General features: G+C 49.8%; 1 long non-coding RNA gene across 2 annotated transcripts; it reads right to left on the minus strand.

Moving 5' to 3' along the window:
• Window positions 1-37: 37 nt before the first annotated feature.
• Window positions 38-18,545, minus strand: LOC109282854 (uncharacterized). 2 transcript variants are annotated; one of them, XR_009464102.1, is made up of 4 exons: window positions 18,426-18,545; window positions 1,542-1,820; window positions 801-978; window positions 38-334 (listed from the first exon to the last, which is right to left on the minus strand). It is a non-coding gene; the product is annotated as an uncharacterized LOC109282854 (long non-coding RNA). The 2 variants fall into 2 exon arrangements; XR_009464103.1 differs by lacking the exon at window positions 1,542-1,820.
• Between the last annotated feature and the right edge of the window lie 3,816 nt (window positions 18,546-22,361).

Here is a 22,361-nt window from a genome sequence, read left to right on the forward strand (position 1 = left end):
TATTCCTGTGCTCAAAGCTACATGATTCACCTTAGGATCAAAGCAATACCAGATAGCTTTATTGGTACATGCATTAAGTGACTCAATCATATAGTGGTCTTCACTGTATTTCTCTCTTCACTGTACTTCTGGTTATATATAACCACGCTGGATGGTCCTGAGTTAGCCAGCCATGCTGGTCCATCCTCCACTGGCTTGGACTCCTGGTATCCTTGTTCTCTTCTTGCCCTGTGGTTCTGGTTTGATTTGGGCAGAGCTCACAGATGTTGCAGGGGAAGTGGGTTTTTAGGCAGCTGCACAGGATGATGAATAAAAGGAGGCATAAGCCACACACCTGGGACATGAGGGAGAGAAAGAAACTACCAGGGTGAAGGGATTTGTCCAGGTTCTTCATCTTCAGCTGGCTCTTTTTCACTCCAGGGAGTCTCCCTGCCCCATGACTGCTCTGCTTTCCACTCCCTCCTCTGTGCCCCCTGCCCCATTGGTCGCTCTGCTTTCTGCTCCCATTGGCCACTCTACTTTCTGTTCCCTGTCCTGTGCCCCCTGCCCCATTGTCCATTCTACTTTCTGTCCCATTGGCTGCTTTTTCTGCTTCCAGCCCTGTGCCCCCTGTCCCATTGGCCACTCTGCTTTCCACTCCTTTCCCTCTTCCCGCTGTCAAGGCATCACATGCTACAATCCACCTGGTAAATATTTCCTGAGGACTGCCCCCCCGCCCAATCCTTTCCACCAATTGGAATCACTGCTATTATGCAGGTTAGACCGAGACCTGGCTTCAACCCCCATGGGACATGTCCTACCTGGGCTATCACAAAGATATTAGACAGTTGCTGCTTCATGTCTTCTCCTGAGAAGCTCCCATTGGTCAGCTTGAACATGTAGCCAATGTAACAGCCATCCAAGAAAAGGATCACCCACCACATCAGAGGGAGGATGGTCAACCTCATGAGGTTCATCACAGGGCACTTGCAACACCTTCTGTTTTGGGGGCATACAAAACATATGCACCTCTCATGGGCCATCAACCCCACTGAGAAGAACATCACAGCCAGAAGGAGGAAAAGCAATGAAATGTAGGAATATCTCCACAGCTTAGCAGCTGGGCACTTGAATTCAAGCTCCATGATTTTTTTCTACCCCTGCTAAGATCAAGGAGCTGACTGAGGTTGTGATCAAATTCTTATAGTCTTTTATGATGTCTAGGAGGGCTTGGCAGGCTCCCATGCTTTGGCCCTGTGGCCATATCCTGGCCAGGATAATGAAAGTAGCCTGGGGGGGCCTGTTTCAACCCCTTATCTCCTGTAGGTGAATCATTAATCGCAATGACCAGAAATGAAAATGAAAGCGCTGATGAAGAACAACCCCTCTGTACAGTGAGAGTTCCTGGTTATCTCTCCCCTTTTATGACCTACAGTAAAAGGTCAGGGGCAAGTGAGATACCTCCAGCCAGCAAAGATAACGGGCTGAGAGAAAACAAGGGCAAGGGGGGTTAAGATGATCTAAAAACCAAAGTACCATATTCTCTCACATACAATACACACCTTTGCTCCAAAAGTCAACCCTCCCTTGGAATGGGGGTGTTTGTTTGAAGCCGTGAAGCTGTTTCCAGTGAAGCTGTTTTCTTCCTTGGAAAAGAAGCATGGAGGTGCTGCCCAGGCCATGCAGTTGCTGATGGGGCAGAGTTCTGCTTTCACCCTCTCTCAGTTGATTGGCTGAGCACTGTCACTTGGGTCTAAAGCAGCAGGTGAGTGGCTGGTCTTGATGAGACTTGATGAGGGTCTTGATGAGACTTGTGGTTGGACACGTTTGATTTATTAGACCTTGTGCAAAGAATTACTTATAGTAAGGAGGCCCTGTGCTCCCTGCCCCATCTCTTACTCTGCTCCATGATCCATTGGCCTCTCTGCTTTCTGCTCATTACCCTGTCTATTGCTATGCTCTCTGCCTTGGGCACCCAGCCCCATCAGGCAGAGGCTGGAGGGGGCGAGATGGGAGATGGGAGACGAGATGGGGAATGGGCTACAGAGCTGGGGTCTTAAAGCTATAGAGAGAGATGCAGGAGGTGCAGAGGCAGTGGTGGGGCATCTGTCTTCCCTCCCCTTTTTCCCACCTCCTCAATTCAGTCTCTAAATGGGGGGCCTCCCCCCCCCCAAACCTTAAATGGGGCAAAAAAACTACTCATCTTGTAATTGTGTAAATATAGTAGGATCTTTGCCCAGCCCTGTGGTGCTGAACTGGGGCTGCCTTAGCCTGCGTTCCAAGCTGATAATAGGACCAAAATCTTTTCTAGTCACTTCATTATCATGCCCATCCACCAGCTCTGATATATCTCTGTTTCTAATGAGTCAGCTCCTTGATGATAGAAACCTGTTCCTCATAGAATCCTAGAGAAGTGGGGCTGGAAGGGACCTTCAGAGGACACATCTAGTCCAACCCCCAGTTATTCCTTCTGTTGCTATAATATGCATCCCTGCACTTCTTAGTCATTACCTTTCAACTCCCCCCCACCCCCAAGTTTTAACCTTCCTTGTCCACTTTTTTCCCTCCACTCCCACTGGAAGAATCAAGAGATTATTTTTCCTGCAATTGTTTCTTCCAATAAAAGTTAACCTTTGAATCCAACAACCTTGTGGGCAAGGAGTCAAACAATTAAATTCTGAGGTTCAGTTCTGGTTCAGGTTCAGCTGCAACTGAAGTTCTGGTTTGGTTCCGATACAGGCCAATAAAGGCATTGGCGACACGTAGGGGGTTCACATGGGTACATGTGCACCCCCTGAGCGTGGCAGTGCACCCCCTGCAAAAAAGCGCCACCAACACTGTCAGCGGTGCCTGTGGGTGGTTACTGCTCACCACCCCCCCTTGCCACCGACACCATCAGTGGCATCTGTGGGCAGTCCACGATCACCGCTGGCCACCGCTGATGCTGCCAGTGGTGTGTGTGGGTGGTCACTGACCACCAGTCGGCGCTCACCACCCCTACCACACCCGCCGACAGTGCTGTGGCTGCCTGCGGCACCTCCCCACTTGCCTCTGCCATGCTCCCACCGCTGACAGTTTCTGCCACCTGCAGGAGCTTATTGTGCCCCCCCAGCCTCTGGGGGCACACAGTGTTCATGAATAAAGGTTCAGTAACTGGTTCAGTTCTGGTTCACATGTGAAAATTTAAATAAGGCACATTATTTATAATTATGATCATTTTCACAGTGGGGTGGAGCAAACTAATAGGTCTAAACTGTTGCAACTAAGTGTCAGCAATAAGTACTATGAAGCATGCATGAAACAAAAAATAAATTCTAAGTACTTAACAAATAAATGCTTATTTTATTTGTACTGTTTAATATTAATAGTACAATCAGAGACATATGTAATCGGTGAAGAAGCAACCAAATCAGTTTTAAAGAGGAAAGAAAGGAAAAGGACTTAGTAAATAATCACAGAACTGTCATTGTGATTATTTAACTTCTCAAGATTATATATTTTTCAACTAATTTAATAAAACTAGGGAAACAAAGAATTATCAACCTTAAACAAGTCGATCTTAGGCCTGTCGTATTCCCAACGTGCTTAACTTGCATTGTTTTTTACTCAGTATTACAGCTTTCTTTAATTTCTATTCAGTCTCACTAACAAAACATCCTCCAAGATGGCCTCCTTCATATTGGATCTTTGTGGTGACAATATGAATTTTAAACTTGAAAATGCCTGTTGAATGCTTACTTGAGTTGATGACACTTACAAGGCAACCTGAGCCAATTGGTATAGGTAACATCTAGATATTTTCTGAGTCTCTCAGTATTTCAAAATATTTACATCGTTATTCAATTGTGTCTCATCCATGAATGAGTCCAGAAATGGACCAATCCTGTTTGACTGGGTGCCAGAAGACCATGACTCTTGCTGCTTCAAGTTCTCTCTTGACTGAAGGAATGATTCCAAGTCGTCATAATTATTTTGTGTGTGTGTAGTATGCAGATTAGAGTCAACTGATGATTCTACATTCATGCCATTGCCATGAATGACAGTTCCCATCCTCTGCCATGTTGACACAAGATGACACTTGGCTTTAGTTCTGTCCATGTTGACAACAGCAATTGATACCTAGGATCTAGATATATAGCTGCAAGTATCACTTCATTTTCAAAAATATATTTTTCACATTTTTTCATGCTGCCTACTAACTTGCTAGAAAACTGTGTTACTACTTTTGAGCTTTCCAGCTGACACTTCAACCTTGTTCCATAGAAATTCCCTATGGTAAGTGTAGCAAGCCAGTAGGGGGTGCTCCTGTGCTGAGCCACCCACCTCACTGTGCCTGACCACCTTCCAAGCTCCAAGTGTCTCCCTGGGGGCACCTTATGTCTGGCCAACCCCCTTCCTGGAGCACACCTACAAGCCTGGGGGTAACACTGCCACCACCCAGGGTCTGGACTGTTTCTAGGCCCTGTGCCCCCTGGGGTACACAGGACTTGTAGTCTTTGAGGGTACTTGACCCACTGCAAGAACTTGGGGTGCTTCCCTTAGTCTGAAGCACAAATAGTGGTCTCCCTTAATCAGCCGAACCAAGGGGACCCCAAGGCATAATCTAGACCCTCTCCCAATAAGTCTCCCGTGCTAGGTACAGAGGAGAACTTTATTGATTACAAAGAGTAGGTTTGTAGTAGGGTACAGGATAGCAATATCAGAGAAATACCTTAGAGGAAGCAAATAGGGTGGCTGGGAAGCCTTTGATCAGGCATCTGTGTTACTGCAATCTATATATCTAGTTAGATCTCAAGTAGCTTATTCACAAATATCATCCAGAGGCTGATAAAGCCTTCCTCTGGAGGCAGGCAGTTCGTAGTGTGTCCATGTGTTGAGAGAGAGAGCGAGCTGCAGATGTCCAGCTCATCTCTGTGTCTCCATCATGGCTGCCGCCCCTCCTCCTGGGCAGTCTTGGCTTATGTAGACCTTCTGACCTCATTTACCTGATCCAATAAAGGCCAGCAGAGGTTGGCTGCCAGCCAACCAATTTGAAATGCATCACTGGTTACCAGGCAGAGGGACAGTGGCATTTACCTCCCCTCCCAGCCATGAGGTCATTGCTTAGAACAATGGAGAGGTTAATCTCTCACCCAGGTGTGTAAGGCCAGCCACATAGTCAAAGGGGCCTCTCACTTACTTCAGTGAGCTGCTTAGCCACCAGAGGGATAGACAGGTGAAGAAACCAAGTTTAAAGGAGAGAGAGGGAAAACAACAAAAACTAGTGAAGGAGACCTGGATGAGGCTGGGATGGAAATCCTCCACAGTAAACTGTTCAGATTGCAGTGTTTTTTAGTTGTCATTTTGGTAGGTTGCAGAGAAGCTGTCAGTTCTGTTAGACCCCGATTCCACGCGGCATCCAATGACTAGGGAGACAAGTGATCCAATTGCCCATGGATCCTGTTACTCATTAGCCAGAGCAAGCAGGGAGCAAACACCAGCACACGTTGCTCATGACAGCTTTATTCAGAATGGAGACAGCTTCGGGTGAGCTCCCTCACAGACACACAGCCCATGAAACCAGGGGAGCAGCACTGAACAATAGTTCTTTTCACAATTTATACACCTTGTTTCATACCCCTTAACATTCTCCTGCCTTCATCCCTCCTCCTGTTCCACCTGTTTCTCCTCCCATCTCAAGCTCTGCCTCGGTTTGTGGTTTGCTTCATTAGTATAGACTTGCCTATGCATTTCCTTCATTTATATGATTCTCTGCTATGAACCATATGTAAGGTCATGAACCCAGTTACCCGCAGTCAATCACTGGTTCTTTCTGGTTTTTCGCTGACTCCTTTTTCAGCTTCAAGGTCTTGCTTCTGCTTTATCTCTTGACAAGAGTTGGTAGGCCACATCTTGTACTTCTTACACAAAGAATCATGTATCCTGCACACTATCTCATTGTTAAAGAAACTACTTGCCTAAGCATTTGCAAGTTTATTTTAATACATCATTTTGCCTTGTGACCAGCAGCTTTGCTCAGATGCAGATTAAAAGCCTTGTTCCAGCTGCAGATCCAATGCTCCCCAAAAATCCACATTATTGTCACCCTAACAAGTTCCTGAATTGATATTTAATCACTGTCACTGATGTGAAGGTCATGGTTTGATATTGCCATGCCTTGATAAAACTCCTGCAGTTCGAACAATCACTCCAACATGTCACAGGTTGAGTGTCATCTTGTAGGGCAATCCAAGATGGGTTTCTTCAACTTAAACTTTTTTAGAACTACTATTATTGTTTGCTTTCTTAGCTTCTTTGTTACATAGCATGCTTTTGCAATAAGTTGAGCAGCTGACTGTTCTTTCAATGCACCATCAACTGCTAGTTGCAGTTTGTGTGCAGAACAGTGAACACTTTTAACTATAAGAAGTGACAAATTTGTTTCAGAAAAAGAATTTCCAGCATCTTCAAGCTCCTTCACGAGTCTGTCTTCCTCTCCTATGCATCCATCTTCCTCGTCCTTCATTCTATCCTGCTCTTCTTCAGTAGATGAACTGGACTCACTTGAACAATCTTCTTCCTGGTCTTCAATCATAAGCTGCACCATTTTTACCATATTTGATCCATTGTTTGTTGTTACAGAATACAGCTGTGTGAGCTTACTACCATAATTAGTGATAGTGTTTATGACCAAAGTTTTCAGGTACTCAGAGGTATGTCTTCCTTTAATCTCCCTCATTACAAGAGTCCTCCGAACAATTTGGCCACCAGCAAGGAACAGGATGTTTATTCCAAGTATTGATCTATCAATTCTGGTTGCACAATCTAGCTTCAAGCAAATAAGCTTATTTTTTATTTCATCCCTGATTACATCATGCATATTGGCCCCTGCTTTTGCAACTTCATGTTTTAGGTTTTGGGCATTGATTGCTATCTTCCCTCCAAGATCTTCAATTATGGGATCAATTATCTTCTTAAATGCTGAATCTTCCATTAAGGTGAATGGCCTTCCATTGCATGTTATAAGTTCCACACAGGCATCTATAAGTTTTGATTCATCAATATTTACTTGAACTCTTTTCCTATGAAATACTAAATGTAAAGTACTTTGTTCTGAGAGGGCTGACTTTTTCTTCTGTAATTCTGATTCACCACCAGATTCTTCTTCTCTCTTCCTTTTTGAAAGTAAAAGTTGAGTGTATTATTTTTGGTGATGCCTCTGTATGTCCCTTTCCAAGTTGGATGCATGAGTGCCCTTCATCACTACTAAACAGCCTTCAACTTGACTTATTGATTCATTTTTTTCTGGAATCAAACTTTAAATATCTTCTTACAGGGTTGACTTGTTCCCTACCCGTGTTGGAAATGGAATGTGGTGCTGATCCATAATAAGCAACAAGAGGACTTATATAACTTCACACCATCACGAGTCCATCATGGGACCAGGATCCCCTCACCAATCTCTTGCTCAGTCACATTAACCACCTATCCCCATGTTGCCTGACATTCTTCTCTAATCTGTTAGAGACTGCTACTTCTTAGCCTCAGTCCCAGTGACCTAGCAGCACTCATTGGTGGTAACCCCTCCCCCCCCTCAATTTACCCTAAGAGCTCCCTCTTCTATAGGGTAATCCCCCTGCTATATATATAGATTATATGACTGGCATTAACATTAAGAGTGTTCAAACATTTTAATCCCCTGGGAAGCAGGAACCCCCAGAGCAAGCCCAGAAGTGGAACACCCTCTCCAATGAGCCTTCCCCCCCCATACACCATGCTCCCCATTGCTGGGACTGAGGGCTCCTTCAGGCTTCTTGGGCCTCGGAGAGCCTGCTCACTCATCTATCTGATTCTCAGGGCCTGGCCTAGGCTAGTAGGCTGCTGCACTGTGCACTCTGCTTTGTCTAGGGCCCTGAAGGCCTAGCCAGTAGCCACCACAGATGCATTAACACCCGTCACCTACAGAGGCTGGCTGAGCACTGCAGCATGGGGGAAATACTCTGCTTTTCCTGTCTTTCTGTAATCTTGTTATGTCCTGTTTTCCTGCCCAGTTTTGGGTTCACAGATTAATTCCTATTTCTCCAAACATATTTCTACTTCATTTTATGTTTACATATGTTCTCATTGTACTGTACATGTAAAGACCATTTGATAGACACCAAATAAGTCCTATGTCGCCTGTCTTGTATTGTTGTATCACCTCACATACATGTTGTTAGTTGTATGTTCATCCCTTCCATGTTGTAACTGAATGTTGACCAAACCCCTGTCACAAAGAGGAAGCAACAAGCAGGTCCAATCCCTGCTTAATGCTTCCTATTGGGCTGTGCGAAATAGCACCATTTTGTTTCGACTTACATTTCACCATGTTGCCAGGACAGTGTTTAGTTTCAAGTTTTGTTTTGTTTTGTTTCAAAGCACTCTACTGTTTTATTTTGTCAAAACTGTTTCAATGTTTCAATGCTGTTTTGATATTTCGTCCATAGACTATAATGGAGAGGCATGAAACTGCCTATAACTTTGTCAGTTTTGGCAGATTTGGATGAAAAGAGCAGGAATGGGGACACAGGGCAGGGGGCAGAAAGAGCAGCTGGTGAGGTACAGAGCAGAGAATAGAGCAGCCAATGGTGTTGGCTACAAATGTCCAACTTGGGATCCTTAAAATTCTGGTTTATTAGGCGGATTGAAACACTGTAATGAAGTTAAATCATAAACCTTGGGGCTGATCCCCCCCACACACACACACGGACACACACAGTAGCGAGCTACAAGAGTCAGGTATACCTATCCCACAGGCGCTGGAGTCTGCCATCGAGGCTTCTTTCAGCGTGGTGGTATCTTCCAGAAGGGGGTCGCCGACTGGTCCTTCTGGCTGGACAGGTCGGGTGCTGGTTAAGTTGGAGATCAAGAGGGCGCCGCCGAGGGTCACTTTTCACTGCTTTTTATCAGTCCTTGGCAGACTTTGATGACTCCCCAGTTTTCAGGTTTGCCCAATCCAGGGGTCATTGACCCTTGTGGGACTTCCCCCCTTGGTCGCTACTGGATAGCATCTGTCAGCCCCAGGGGTCATCTGCATGTATGTGCAGGTTTGGGAGTCTGTTGATGAATTTTGAATAGGGCTCTGGGAGTGGTCGATCTGGAGTTATTCAGCCCAAAAGTTGGTCCCCGGCGTTGATTAACTCAGACCAGGGCTTCTAGCCCTTGAACAGTGAATTTTAAAGAATTCCTGGTTGCTACATTGTCTTGTATTGATTTCTTCCCTTGGTTGATCTGCGCTTTTCCTAGGTGTTAATTTCTGCCTGCTACTGTGTTACGCATTCAATCACTGATTCACTGGCTCTTTCAGGGGCCCGCCTGATACAGGGAAGGGGCAGTTTGATTCCTGCCCTTGTTAACATTGTTACAATGTATAACTTACTTCTGAAACTAAACACATTTAGTTGAAAGGTGAGGAGTATAAAATATAAGCTACAAAAGTAATGCCATGGCACACAAATAGATAAAAATACCAAAATACAAGGGGAGATACAAAATACACACATACAAAGTTTAAAACACAATTCCTTATCTTATACTGAAAGAAAGAGGAAGGAAGAAAAGGTAGAAGAAAAGAAACATATCCAAAGAGGGGAGAGCAAATGCAGGCAAGAGGAAAAGGGGGCTTTCTGCTACAATGGGGTAGGGAGCAGAGAGCAGAGCAGATGATAGGGCAGAAGGCACAGGGCAGGGAGCAGAGGCCCAGCATGTCCTGCTGTTGGAAATTTCCCTTCTTAAGAGCACCCAAGGTTTTACTGGCTGTGCAGTGAGATGTTCTGGGACCCAACCATGGGGACATCAGGCTAGAAGGGATCTCATGAGTTCCCCTCAAACCCCTGTTCCAAGCAGGATCAATCCTGACTGAGCCCTCCCAGCCCAGCATCCATCCAACCTGGCCTTGGACATCTCCAGGCATGGAGACTCCACCACATCTCCAGCCAGGATATTCCCATGCTTGGCCTCTCTTGAAGTGAGCAAGTTCCTCCTCATCTCCACCCTCAGTTTCCCCTCTGCAGCTTGAGGCCATTGCTCCGGGTCCTGTCCCCCACAGCCACAGAGAAAGCCAGTCTCTGTTCTGTCATTGCCCTTCAGGGATAGGAAGGCTGTGATCCAATCCCCCCTCCCAGCCTTCCCAGCTCAGACCTCCCCACATTGGGAGACACTGGGACCGCATTTCTGATGTGGCAAATCAGCTGCTATTGGGCGAGAACAAGGTGACTTTTCTACCCCTACTTCTCAACTTCTCTGTGAAGAAGAGCCTGGAAAAGCCCTGCCCCCCCAACCCCACCAATCTCCCCAGAGGTGCCGTGCCTGGCCCTAATTAACCTCTAGAGTAGGGGTGGGCAAAATGCAGCCCGGGGACCGGATGCAGCCTGCCAGGCCATTCTATCTGACCTGCGGGGCCCCTAAAAATTTAGAAAATTAATATTAATCTGCCCTGGGCTGCCTGTCATGCGGCCCTCGATGGCTTGCCAAAACTCAGTAAGTGGCCCTCTGCCCAAAATAATTGCCTGCCCCTGCTCTAGAGGTAAGACTTGTTAAGTCCTGTCCCAGGAGCCGCAGAGGCTCTGGAGACCACCAGAGGCTGATGAGGGGCATTGTGGGCCATCAGCTCCTGCTGTGGCTGGTGACCATGCCCAGTCTCCACCTGACTTAGGGCAGCCCAGTGAAAACCAGTTAAAGGCTGAGGAATATTCTCTAACCAGAATAGGTTAGAGACCTCATTTCCAGACTCAAGGGCTGCCCAAGGCACTCAATCACTCACCTGACTTTGAACTGCTGCTCTGCTTTCTGCTTTATACCCTGTGCCTCCTGCCCCATCCACTGCACTACTTTCAACTCTCTGTCTTTGCTCCCTGACCCCATTAGCTGCTCTGCTTTTGACTCTTTCCTGTGCTGCCTGCCCCATTAGCTGGTCTGCTCTTGGATCCCTTCCCAGTGCCCCTGACCCCATCCATTGCTCTACTTTTTGTTCCCTGCCCTGTGCCCTGTGCTCCTTCTCCCATTGGCTGCTCTGCTTTCAGCTTCCTGCTTTGGGCCTCCAGGCCCATCCACTGCTCTGTTCCATGCTCCCTCTGCTTTGCCATCTGTCCCATCTATTCCTCTGCTTTCTGCTTCCTACCCTGTGTCACCTGCCCCACTGGCTGCTCCGTTTTCTGCTCCCTGGCCTATGCCCTAACTATTGGCCTCTCTGCTTTCTGCTCCCTGCCCTGTACCCCTGTTATATCCCTCACCTTCCTATCCCCTTCCTCTCTCCCCAACCTGACTCTGCTGCTTTCCCTGCTGTCCTGGAGGCCGAGCAAAAGCATCACAGTAGGCATGGGAGGGGGGCCCCTGTGCCTAGAGCAGCTCCACTGTTCTCCACTGTTCCCAGCTGAGCTCAGCCCTGCATAGCCCTGCTGAAGGGGACAAGAGGTGCTTAGAAGGTTTCTCCCACCCCCTGGGGCAGCGGAGAAAGCAGAAGTGTCAGGTGGTAGATGAGGGGATTAGGGATGGAGGATGGGACATCAGGGACAGGGGATGGGGGACAAGGAACATGGGATGGGGACAAGTGAGAGGGGATGGGGATGGGGATACAAGATTGATGGATTGGAAACAAGGGAAAAAGCACTGGGCAGGGGTACAGGGGTACAGGGGATGGGGGACAGGGAACATGTCCCTCACATGTTAGAATAGGACCCCAGGTCCTGGTACAGCCCCCTCCCGCACAGTGGGCTTGGTCCCTGGATGCCCAGCACCACCTTCTCCCATCCCCTATGCACCAGGATTGGTCCCCAGATGCCTGGCACTTCTCCCTCCTACCCCTACATGCTGGGATTGGGCCTCGGGGTACACAGTAACTCCCAGGTATGGATGGGAGCTGACAGCTGCTCAACACCTCAGTATTCCAGGACTGACACTCAGCCAATAGCAACAGCTGGGAGAGGTTTAGCACCAGATTCCACCATCTTGGCAGCTATGCAGCATACACAGCATCGCCATGCTTCTATGCCAGAGAAAAGAAAAGAGTTTCCCCACTGAAAACACCCTACCCCCAATTCCAGGGGGCTATTTTCTGGGAGGGGGTGGGGGGTGCATTTTGTACTTTAGAAAATATGGTATGCATGACCTGCACAGTGTCTCCATGCTTTTATTCCATAGAAAACAAAACAGCTTCCCCACTGAAATCACTGCCTCCCCCACTCCCATCCCACACACACACACACACAGTTCTGGGGACTGATCTTTTTTTGGCCGGGGGGGTGGGGGGAGGGAGGGAGGGAGGAAGAAGGCACATTGTGTATGTTAGAAAATACATACATGGCCTGCACAGCATCTCCATGCTTCTCTTCCACAGAAGATGAAGCAGCTTCCCCACTTAAAACACATGCCTCCAGTTCTAGGGGCTGATTTTTTTGGGTGGGGAGAAATAGGTGCATTTTGTATGCTAGAAAACATAGTATTCACACCCTGCATAGTGTTTCCATGATTCTATTTCAAAGAAGACAAAACAACTTCCTCACTTAAAACATACACCCCCCCCCAATTCCAGGGGCTGATTTTTCCTTTGGATTGGGGGGAGGTACATTTTGTACATTAGAAAATATGGTATTCATGGTCTGTGCAGCATCTTCATGTTTCTATGCCAGATAAGACAAAACAGCTTTCCTCACTGAACCCCCTCCCCCCCAATTCCAGGGAGCTGATTTTTTTGTGGTGGGAGGTATATTTTCTACATTAGAAAATACAGTATTTTTGCCTTGTACAGCATCTCCATGCTTCTTTCCATACATGGGTGACTGGTGCCTTTTGAGTCGGGGGGGGGAGGGGGACACATGCCCCCCAACACCAGTCAGCGACCAGTGGGGGTCCCCCAGGGACCAATTGCACTGACCAGGGGGTCCACCCTGCTGCCAATCTCACTCACCAAAAAGCAGCCAGACCACTATTGGAAGTCCCCGCAGCCACTTCCGGAAGTGGCATGGCTACTTTTGCTGGCAGCCCTGCTCCCCAGCCGGGGCTCACGGGGCGGGGACCAGTTCTCCTGCCTGCCTCCCTGCCTGTCGACTAAACAGGGAGTGTGGCCTGACAGCGGGTGCACCCCCATGCACCTCCTGGGCATCGCCACTGTTTCCATAGAAGACAAAACAGGTTCCCCACTGAAAGCACTCCCCCAACCCCCACCACACATGATTCTGTGAGCAGATTTTTGTGGAGGGGAGGAGAGGAAGGTGCATTTTGTACATTGTGCCCCCCCCCCCCCCCCCCCCAATCTGTGCTGCCGCTGTGCTCTGGCCTTTGAGCCCTGCTACCCTGACAATCCCGCGACACCATGTGCATCTTGCTGCTAGGCGGGCAGGGGACATGGGGCATCTGCAGCAGGGAGCAAAGCCCAGTGTACAGCGGCAACCGCCTCCACCCTGCACATGTCCCCTGGGCCTCCGCTTGTCCCAGCACCCAGCCCAGCCCAGCCAGGGGCCCACTCACCCCAGCATCTGCTCCTGCCTGTGCCCTGCTCCCTCCCTCACTGCTGGGGCCTCAATCTGCTTCCCCCTCACTGCGGTGAGGGAGGGAGTGGGGCTGGGGCAGGGGCATGCCCTGCACAGCTGGGATGGGGTGCAGGATGGAGACATGAGAGGCTTGTCCAGGGGGCACCTGGCGCAGGGAGGGGCAGTGGCTCTCACTACGGCACGCAACCTGAGAGGGCATGGGAGATATATGCCCTGGATCTGCGTGCAGGGCGAGGGCGGGCTGCCAGTGGCGGGACGCATGTGGCATTGGACTCACGCTGCTCTTGGCCTACCCTTGCCTTGCACACAGATCAGGGGGACATGCCCCCTCACCCGGCTCTCCTGTGGTGCATGGAGTGATGGAGTCCACCCTCCCCCCCGCTCCCCCATACCCCTGGATGAGCTACTTGGCTCTGATTGTCCCACAACCCAGCCCAACGGGCACCCCATTCATGGTGAATGGGGCCCTGGCTAGGCTGAGTCATGGTACAACCCCTCAGTGCAGGAGAGGGGTCTTGATCTGCATCCCCCACACCCCCACCCCCCCAATCCCAGTCGCAAAGAAAGTAGATTGAAACTTCCCTGCTGTGCTGGGCAGCCACACACTGGGGGCTGCAATCCTGGCTGCGCAGGGTATCTGAGTGTACACACCCCTCCGGGGTCTGAGGCCACATCACAGTGATGATCTCTTCATCTCAGAGGGGGAAAGTACCCAGGCATCCTGGTCTAGAGGGAAACGTTCTTCAGACATCACAGTGCTGGGATGTCCCTGCTCAAGGGAAGATGATGCTGTACACCATCTATGCTTACATTTCCCTAGACAGGATCTTCCTCCCAGCCCTCTGGAGAGTTGCCCTCACCTCCTTGTTTGTCAGGCTGTAGATGAGGGGATTGAGGGCAGGGGCCACCACAGTGTAGAAGGGAGCCACCAAGTGGTCCTACCCCAGGTCAAAACTAGCAGCCAGGCAAAAATAGAGCCAGACCACAGTGCTGTAGAACAGTATTACAATGGTCAAGCGTGAGCCACAGGTGGACAGGGTCTTGCGTAGGCCACTGGTGGACCTAAGATGGACCATGGCCACCCCAATGTGGTCATAGGAGACCAGGATGAAAATGAAGGGGCTGAGCACTGACACAACACCCTCAGTGAACAGCGCCAGTTCATTGAAGATGGGCTGGGTGCCGGAGAGGTGCATCGGGGTGGCAGGTCCCAGAAGAAGTGGCCCAGGCGGTTGCTGCAGTAATGCAGATGGGAGGCAAGGACAGTGTGCAGCACAGAGCTGGCAGTCACCAGGCTCCAGGAGACACCCACCAGCTTGAGACACAGGGGCTGTATCACCACAGTGGAATAGTGCAGCAGGCATCAGATGGCCACATAATGGTCATAGGCCATGATGGCCAAGAGGTAACCCTCCATGTGACCAACTGAGAAGAATAGGAAGACCTGGGCCATGCAACAGGTGAAGGGGATGGCTCTGTGTTGGCTGAGGGTGTGGACCAGAGCCTGGGGCACTGTGAGGGAGGTGAAGATAATGTCCACTGGGGCTAGCTGGCCCAAAAGAAAGTACATGGAGCCACAGAGCTGGGTGTCCATCCACACCACGCCCAGCAGCAGGGAGTTGCTGACCACATTGACCAAGTAGGTGGCCAGAAGACCCAGGAATATGATGGGCTGCAGGTTCAGCTGGTTGGACATGCCCAGAAGGATGAACTCCAACACGGAGCTCTTCTTGCTGGGGTCCATTGCCCAGTGAAAAGATGGCTTTACCAATCCCAGGAATCTCTGTGAGGGTGTCCTGCTGTTGGCTCTGGTGGCCTCCTCTGTGTGATGCTGGAGGTGAGAACTTTAAAGATGCTCCCTAATGAAGGAGACTCAGGGAGCTGAGAATTCTGAGACATTCCCTCTGTGAAAGAGCCACACCAAGGGTCTGAAGAGGTCAACCTTGCTTTATAATCAGTGATTGTTACTCAAGTGTTCTTGGTCATTATAGGCTGGGATTTCCTGAACCTGGTGACTGCTATGCTTTTTTTACAGTTGATTCCCCTACTGGGACAGTAAGATGGGGAACGTGTTAAGGAGTCCTGGACACTCCTCACTCCTTGCTGTGGTGCTGAGTGTTGCTGCTACTAGGATTCTTTTTGTTTCATAGTTGGTAGAAGGGACCTGAGCAGATCATCAAGTTCGCCCCCTGCCCTGGGCAGGAAAGAATGCTGGGGTCAATCAACCCCGGCAAGGTGTCTATCTAGCCTCTTTTTCAAGACCCCCAGGGTAGGAGCGAGCACCACTTCCCTTGGAAGTTGGTTCCAGATCCTAACTGCCCTGACTCTGAAGTAGTGCCTCCTGATATCTAGCCTGAATCTACTCTTGGTCAACTTATGGCCGTTGTTCCTCATTACTCCCGGTAGTGTTCGGGGGAACAGGGACTCCCCAGTAGCCTGCTGGTCCCCCTTGGCCACTTTGTAGATGGCCACCAGATCCCCTCTCAGCTTTCTCTTGTGGAGGCTGAACAGGTTCAGGTCCCGTAGCCTTTCCTTGTAGGGCCTGCCTTGCTGCCCCCTGATCATGTGAGTGGCCATCCTCTGGACCCTCTCAATTCTGTCCACATCCCTGCGGCACCCAGAACTAGACATAGTACTCCAACTGTGGCCTCGCCAGTGTCACATAGAGAAGGAGAATCACCTCCTTGGACCTGCTCGTGATGCATCTGTGGGTACATGACAAGGTGCGGCTAGCCTTCCTGACTGCATCCCCACATTGGCAGCCCATGTTCATTTTGGAATCACTAATGACACCAAGATCCTTTTCTGCCTCTGTGCTGACTAGAAGGGAGTTCCCCAGCCTGTAGGTCTGCTGCTGGTTCTTCCCCCCTAGGTACAGTACCTTGCACTTGTCAGTATTGAATCCCATCCTGTTCTTATCCGCCCACCCCTGTAACCTGTCTAGATCTAGTTGCAGCCTGTCCCTCTCCTCCAGCGTGCCCACTTATCCTACATCTTAGCGTCATCCGTGAATTTGAACAAGGTCCTTTTCACCCCCTTGTCCAAGTCGCTGATGAAGATGTTGAACAGTCCGGGCCCGAGGACTGAGTCCTGCGGGACCCCACTGCCCACATCCCTCTAGGTCAAAAAAGACCCATCCACCACCACTCTCTGGGTACGGCCCTCCAGCCAATTTGCAACCCATCTGACAGTGTAGGCATCAATGTAGAGATACATAAGGGGTGCATGTGCATCCCCTGAGATTGGCAATGCACCCCCTGGGAGAAGTGCCACTGACACTGCTGGCAGTGCCTGAGGGTGATTGCCAATTGGCAGCACCCCTCCTCAGCCCCCTCACCACTGACACCACCAGCGGTATCTGTGGGCAGTTGCTGATTGCCGCTGGCCACTGCTGACACTGCCAGCGGCATCTATGGGTAGTCACCAACAGCTGGTTGGTGTTTACCACCCCCCCCACCAATGTTGCTGCGGCTACCTGCAGGAGCTCCCTGCTCGCAGCTGCCACACCACCACCGCCACCTGCGGGTTGTTGCTATGCTCCGCCGGCCTGAGGGGGCACTCACTGTTCATACCTCTAGTTAAAACCCTTGTCTTAGGCAGGAGAAGCCCTATGCAAACCATTCTGGACATATCCATCAGCTAACCTCTTGTATGTAGTTGATAGATAGATAGATAGATAGATAGATAGATAGATAGATAGATAGATAGATAGATAGATAGATAGATAGATAGATGTCACATCTGATCCAACCCCATGCCTAATGTAGGATCAGCCCTATCCAAACCATCTGAGAGACATCCATCATCTAATCCCTTCAGAAGTTGAGGCAGAGCTGGGGTAGTGCAGGTTACCTCTAGTCCAGCCCCCTGTCTGAGGCAGAACCATCCCAAACACATCCATCATCTAAACTCTTTGTAAAACAACCATCAGCCTTGACACAACACCAAAGATCACAACTGAACCTGCTACAGGGAAAGCAGGGGGACCACAGCAGCTACCGCCCTGCTGCTGTCAAAGGCTGTTAACATATACTTAAGAGATCCCAAGCAGAGGCTGCTACAGAGGAAAGCAAACTCTGCCCCTACAGTCCATACCAATTTGACTAGGGGGAATTTCTGACTCCCAATCTGGCATTAGTCTGTCCCTGAATGGAGGGGCAAGACACTGTAGCCAAGACCCTCCAGGGTTGAGTCCCAGGAGGAACACTGGCACAACCCAGTCACCATCCCCCTCTGAGGAAGGCTCCAAAACACCCTGACACATGTAGCAGCAAGGTAGGGAAGGGGAGCAACCAGCAAGGCCCAGAAGCCTGGGAAATCCCCATAGTGGAATATAGGCATCACTACACCTAGATCATCCCTGACCAATGCTCTATCCAACCTCTTCTTAAATACCTCCTGTGGCAGGCCAGTAGGGGGTGCTCCTGCATTGAGCCGCCCACCTCACTGCGCCCGACCACCTTCCAGGCTCCGAGTACCTCCCTGGGGTGCCTCACGTCCGGCCGACCCCTTCCCTGGAGCACACCCGCTAGCCTGGGGTTCCCGCTGCCACCATCCAAGGCTCTGGACTCAATTCTGGCTCTGCGCACCTTGGAAAACACAGGCCTGATCGTCCAATGAGTACTAGACCCAATACAGGCATTTGGGGCACTTCCCCCAAGTCAGGGGCTTATTAGAAAAGTCTCCCTTAGTCCACAGACCTAAGGGCCCTCCTAGGCATAATTTAAACCCACCCCTCAATAAGTCTCCCACACCGGTCACAAAGGAGAACTCTATTGATTACAGGGGGTAGGGTGAAAACGGGGTAAAAGGTAGAGCAGTATCATAGAAATATCAGAGGAATCCCATAGAGCAAACCAGTATGGCTGAGGTAGCCTTTTGATCACGCATCTGAGTTACTGTAAGCTAAATATCTAGTCGGATCTCGAGTAGCTTACTCACCCGCATCATCCAGAGGTGGTTGGAGTTCTCCTCTGGAGGCAGGGCACTCTTTGAGCATGCGGTTATGAGGAGAGAGCCAGTTTCAGATTCACCTGGGTGACCGCATGGCTAATGGCTGCCTTCTTCCTGGACCGGGCCTTTAAATAACCTTTCTGACCTCAGCAGCCCGGTCCAATCGGAGCTGCCAGTGCTGGCCACTAGCCAACCAATTTAAAAAGCATCACTGGCTACCTGGGCCAGTGAGCAGGACTTTTCCTTCCCCCTTCCCAGGTGACCAGAGCATCCACACCTGAGGCACCAGGCTTTTGTGATCCCCCTCCCTGAGGAATTCAACACCAGCCTCTCCCACTGGCAGAGACAGATTTCTGGAGAGGGACACAGACGGTGGCATTTCTGCCACACCTCCAGTGATGGGGAGTCCACAACATCCCTGGGTGTCTATCCTACTGCTTCCTGGCTCTAAGAGGGATGAAATTCTTCAGAACCCATCCAATACAGTTTCTAAAACTGGGCTAACCCCAGGGAAACCACAGCCACCTACTCATATGGAAACCATAGGCAATTAGAAGCTACGGGAAAGTCCCTCAAATCTCTGTGCAGCGAGAGCTGGAAAGAGCCCAGCATAGAGTGACCATAATGATGAAGGGCCTAGGAAGCAGGACTGATGGGGACAGGCTGGAAGAGCTCAGGGTATCGAGACTGGAGAAGAGAAGCCAGAGTGTGGCATTGGATCACAGCCTTCCCATCCCCAAGGGGCAATGATAGAAAGGATGGAAATAGGCTTTTCTCTGTGGCTGTGGGGGACAGGACTAGGAGCAATGGCCTCAAGCTGCAGCAGGGGAAACTGAAGCTGGAGATAAGGAGGAACTTGCTGTCTCAGAGGGAGGTTGTACATGGGAATTAAAAAACATTATTATCATTAAATATCATTAAAAAACTAGGCGACTGTGGCATCGATGCCTACACGGTCAGATGGATTGCGAATTGGCTGAAGGATCGTACTCAGAGGGTGGTGGTGGACAGGTCATATTCCACTGGTGGGAAGTGGGCAGCGGAGTCCCCCAGGGCTCGGTCCTTGGGCCCGCGCTGTTCAATTTCTTTATCAGCGATTTAGACGACAGGGTGAAAAGCAACCTGTTCAAATTTGCTGATGATACCAAAATTGGGGGTGAGGTAGGCACGCTAGTAGGGAGGGAAAGACTACAGAAAGACCTGGATAGGTTGCAAGGGTGGGCTAACAAAAACAGGATGCGTTTCAATACTGACAAGTGCAGGGTGCTGCACTTGGGCAGTAGTAACCGGCAGCATGCTTATAAGATGGGAAACTCCCTTCTTGAGAGCACGGAGGCAGAAAGGGATCTTGGAGTCATCATTGACTCCAAGATGAACATGGGCTGACAATGCAAGGTCACGGTCGGCAGGGCTAACTGGACCCTATCGTGCATCCACAGGTGCATCTCAAGTAGGGCCAAGGAGGTGATCCTCCCCCTCTACGCGACACTGGTCAGGCCACAGCTGGAGTACTGTGTCCAGTTCTGGGCACCCCACTTCAAGAGGGATGTGGACAACATTGAGAGGGTCCAGAGGAGGGCCACCTGCATGATCCGGGGACAGCAGGGCAGACCCTACAATGAGAGGCTACGGGACCTGAACCTGTTCAGCCTTCACAAGAGAAGGCTGAGGGGGGACCTGGTGACTGTCTATAAACTCACTAGGGGGGACCAGAAGGGTTTGGGGGAGACCTTGCTTCCCCTAGCGCCCCCCGGGATAACAAGGAATAACGGCCAGAGTTGTTGGAGAGTAGGTTTAGATTAGACATCTGTAGGAACTACTTCAGTTAGGGCAGCTAGGATCTGGAACCAACTTCCAAGGGAAGTGGTGCTGGCTCCTACCCTGGGGGTCTTTAAGAAGCAGCTCGATGCCTACCTGGCTGGGGTCACTTGAGCCCAGTTTCCCTCCTGCCCAGGCAGGGGGGTGGACTTGATCTACAAGGTCCCTTCCGACCCTACTTCTATGATTCTTTGATTCTAGGGGAACAAGCTGCCTGCAGATGTGGGGGGAGTCTCCATCCCTAGAGAGGTCCAAGGGCAGGTTGGGCAGATGCTAGGCTGAGTTTTAGTCAGGAATGATCCTGCTTGGAGCAGGGAGCTGGGGTTGAGGTGACCTTGTGAGGTCCCTTACAGCCCAAGATTCCTATGAATGGATTTCTATAGGGTGGTTTGGACAGGGATGATCCTGCCTCAAGCAGGGATTTAGATGAGATGAATGCAGCCCATCTTTGTGGCTGGCTGGGTATTTAACTACTGCATGGTAAATTGCCTAAACATGCCTGGCAAGTTAGGCTGCATTATTAACATCTTCCCAGGCCTCTTGAAGCATCTCAAAGGCATGTGTGACACTGTCAGATGCTACATCTGATGGCAGCCTGGGTGAAGTCAGGGCTGATCCTGCCTGGAGCAGGGGGCTAGGGGTGGAAGTAGCTTCAGGAGGTCCCTTCTAGCCTGACATCTTCATGATCCAAAGGAAACCACAAAAAAGAACCCAGAAGATCAAGGAGGCTGAAGACAGGCAAATACTCTGGTTCATGAGATGAGAAATTAAACCAGGGTGTTTCTATCCTAGGCAGCAGGGAAGATGTTCTTCCAGAGATCCCATCTGAACCCACTTCAGAGCAACTTCAAGCCATGAGTCTGTGTCCTATCCAACATACACTCTATATATCCATCCCCATAGTATCCATCTATCCACCCCATACTCCATCTATCCATCTATCTATCCATTCCACCCTCTCTCTCTCTTTAGCCTCACTAGTTTTTCCTCATATGAAAGTCCCTCCATACCAGTTAATCACTTCTCCCCCTGGCTTCATAGGTCTACATCTGAGTTAAGGTTTTCACTTCACTGTCAGTCATGTCTACACCCGAGTTCGTAGGACTACACCTGAGTTAAGATTTTCAGCTAGAGCTAAAAACAGTTTGTGGAGCTGAGAAATAGAAACGGGATCACCAGGAATGGCTAACAGACAGTAACATTGCAGAGGAAAGGATAGCTTGACTAGTGGCACATTAAGACCCTTAAAAAAGGAGAGAGGGCTGTTCACACATGTGGAGTGAAGAGATTAGCAGGAATCAGGGAGCTGAAAATGAGCCATGAAGTCAATGGACTCAGCAGCTGCCTGAACAGAAATGCTGCTGCCTCTCCCAGACAGCTGGTTTTAATTTTTTTTGGGGGGAGTAGAGGGGGCAGGAATTAAGGGGGCGTAACTGCACCCCCCTGGATTGATCCCTTTCTCTCACACCCCAATCCCCTATTAGCACAAATCTCCCTCTCTGGCTCCACCAGTACCTGGTCTCATCTCTTCCAAGCCCAATCTGAAGTTGGTCTACTTCGTGGTCCTGAAAAGTAGAACCAGCCCCCTTCTCCTGTGAAGATGAAGGTTGTCACATCTGGTCTTAACAACCCCCTCTGGGAGACAGTGGTAAAGAAAACATAATTAGGTCCAGGCTCAAGAGGCCCCAACAGGCAGGGAATCTAGGGAAAACACAAAGTAGGGATCTCATGGGTCTTCAAAGGCCATGCTTGCTTTAATGGGTGATGCTTTCATTAATTGCCATTCAAAAACTGATCAAGATTTACAATCAGGATCATAGAAAAGTCACACTGAAAGGGATCTCACCAGGTCACTTCCATCCAAGCAGGATCAGCCCTGACATCACCCATTCTACAATCAGACATAGCATCTGGCAGCATTACACATGACTTTGAGATGCTTCAAGGGCCCTGGACGTACATTAGTAAACCAATCTAACTTGCCACACATGTTTGAGCAATTTACCACACAGTAAAACAGACAAACAGCCACAAAGATGGTCCACATGCATGTAGTCAAACCCCCTGACTGAGGCAGGACCATCCTTGTCCAAATCATCATAGAAT

The sequence above is a fragment of the Alligator mississippiensis genome, chromosome 8 (assembly GCF_030867095.1).
Source record: "Alligator mississippiensis isolate rAllMis1 chromosome 8, rAllMis1, whole genome shotgun sequence".
NCBI classification, from domain to species: domain Eukaryota; kingdom Metazoa; phylum Chordata; order Crocodylia; family Alligatoridae; genus Alligator; species Alligator mississippiensis.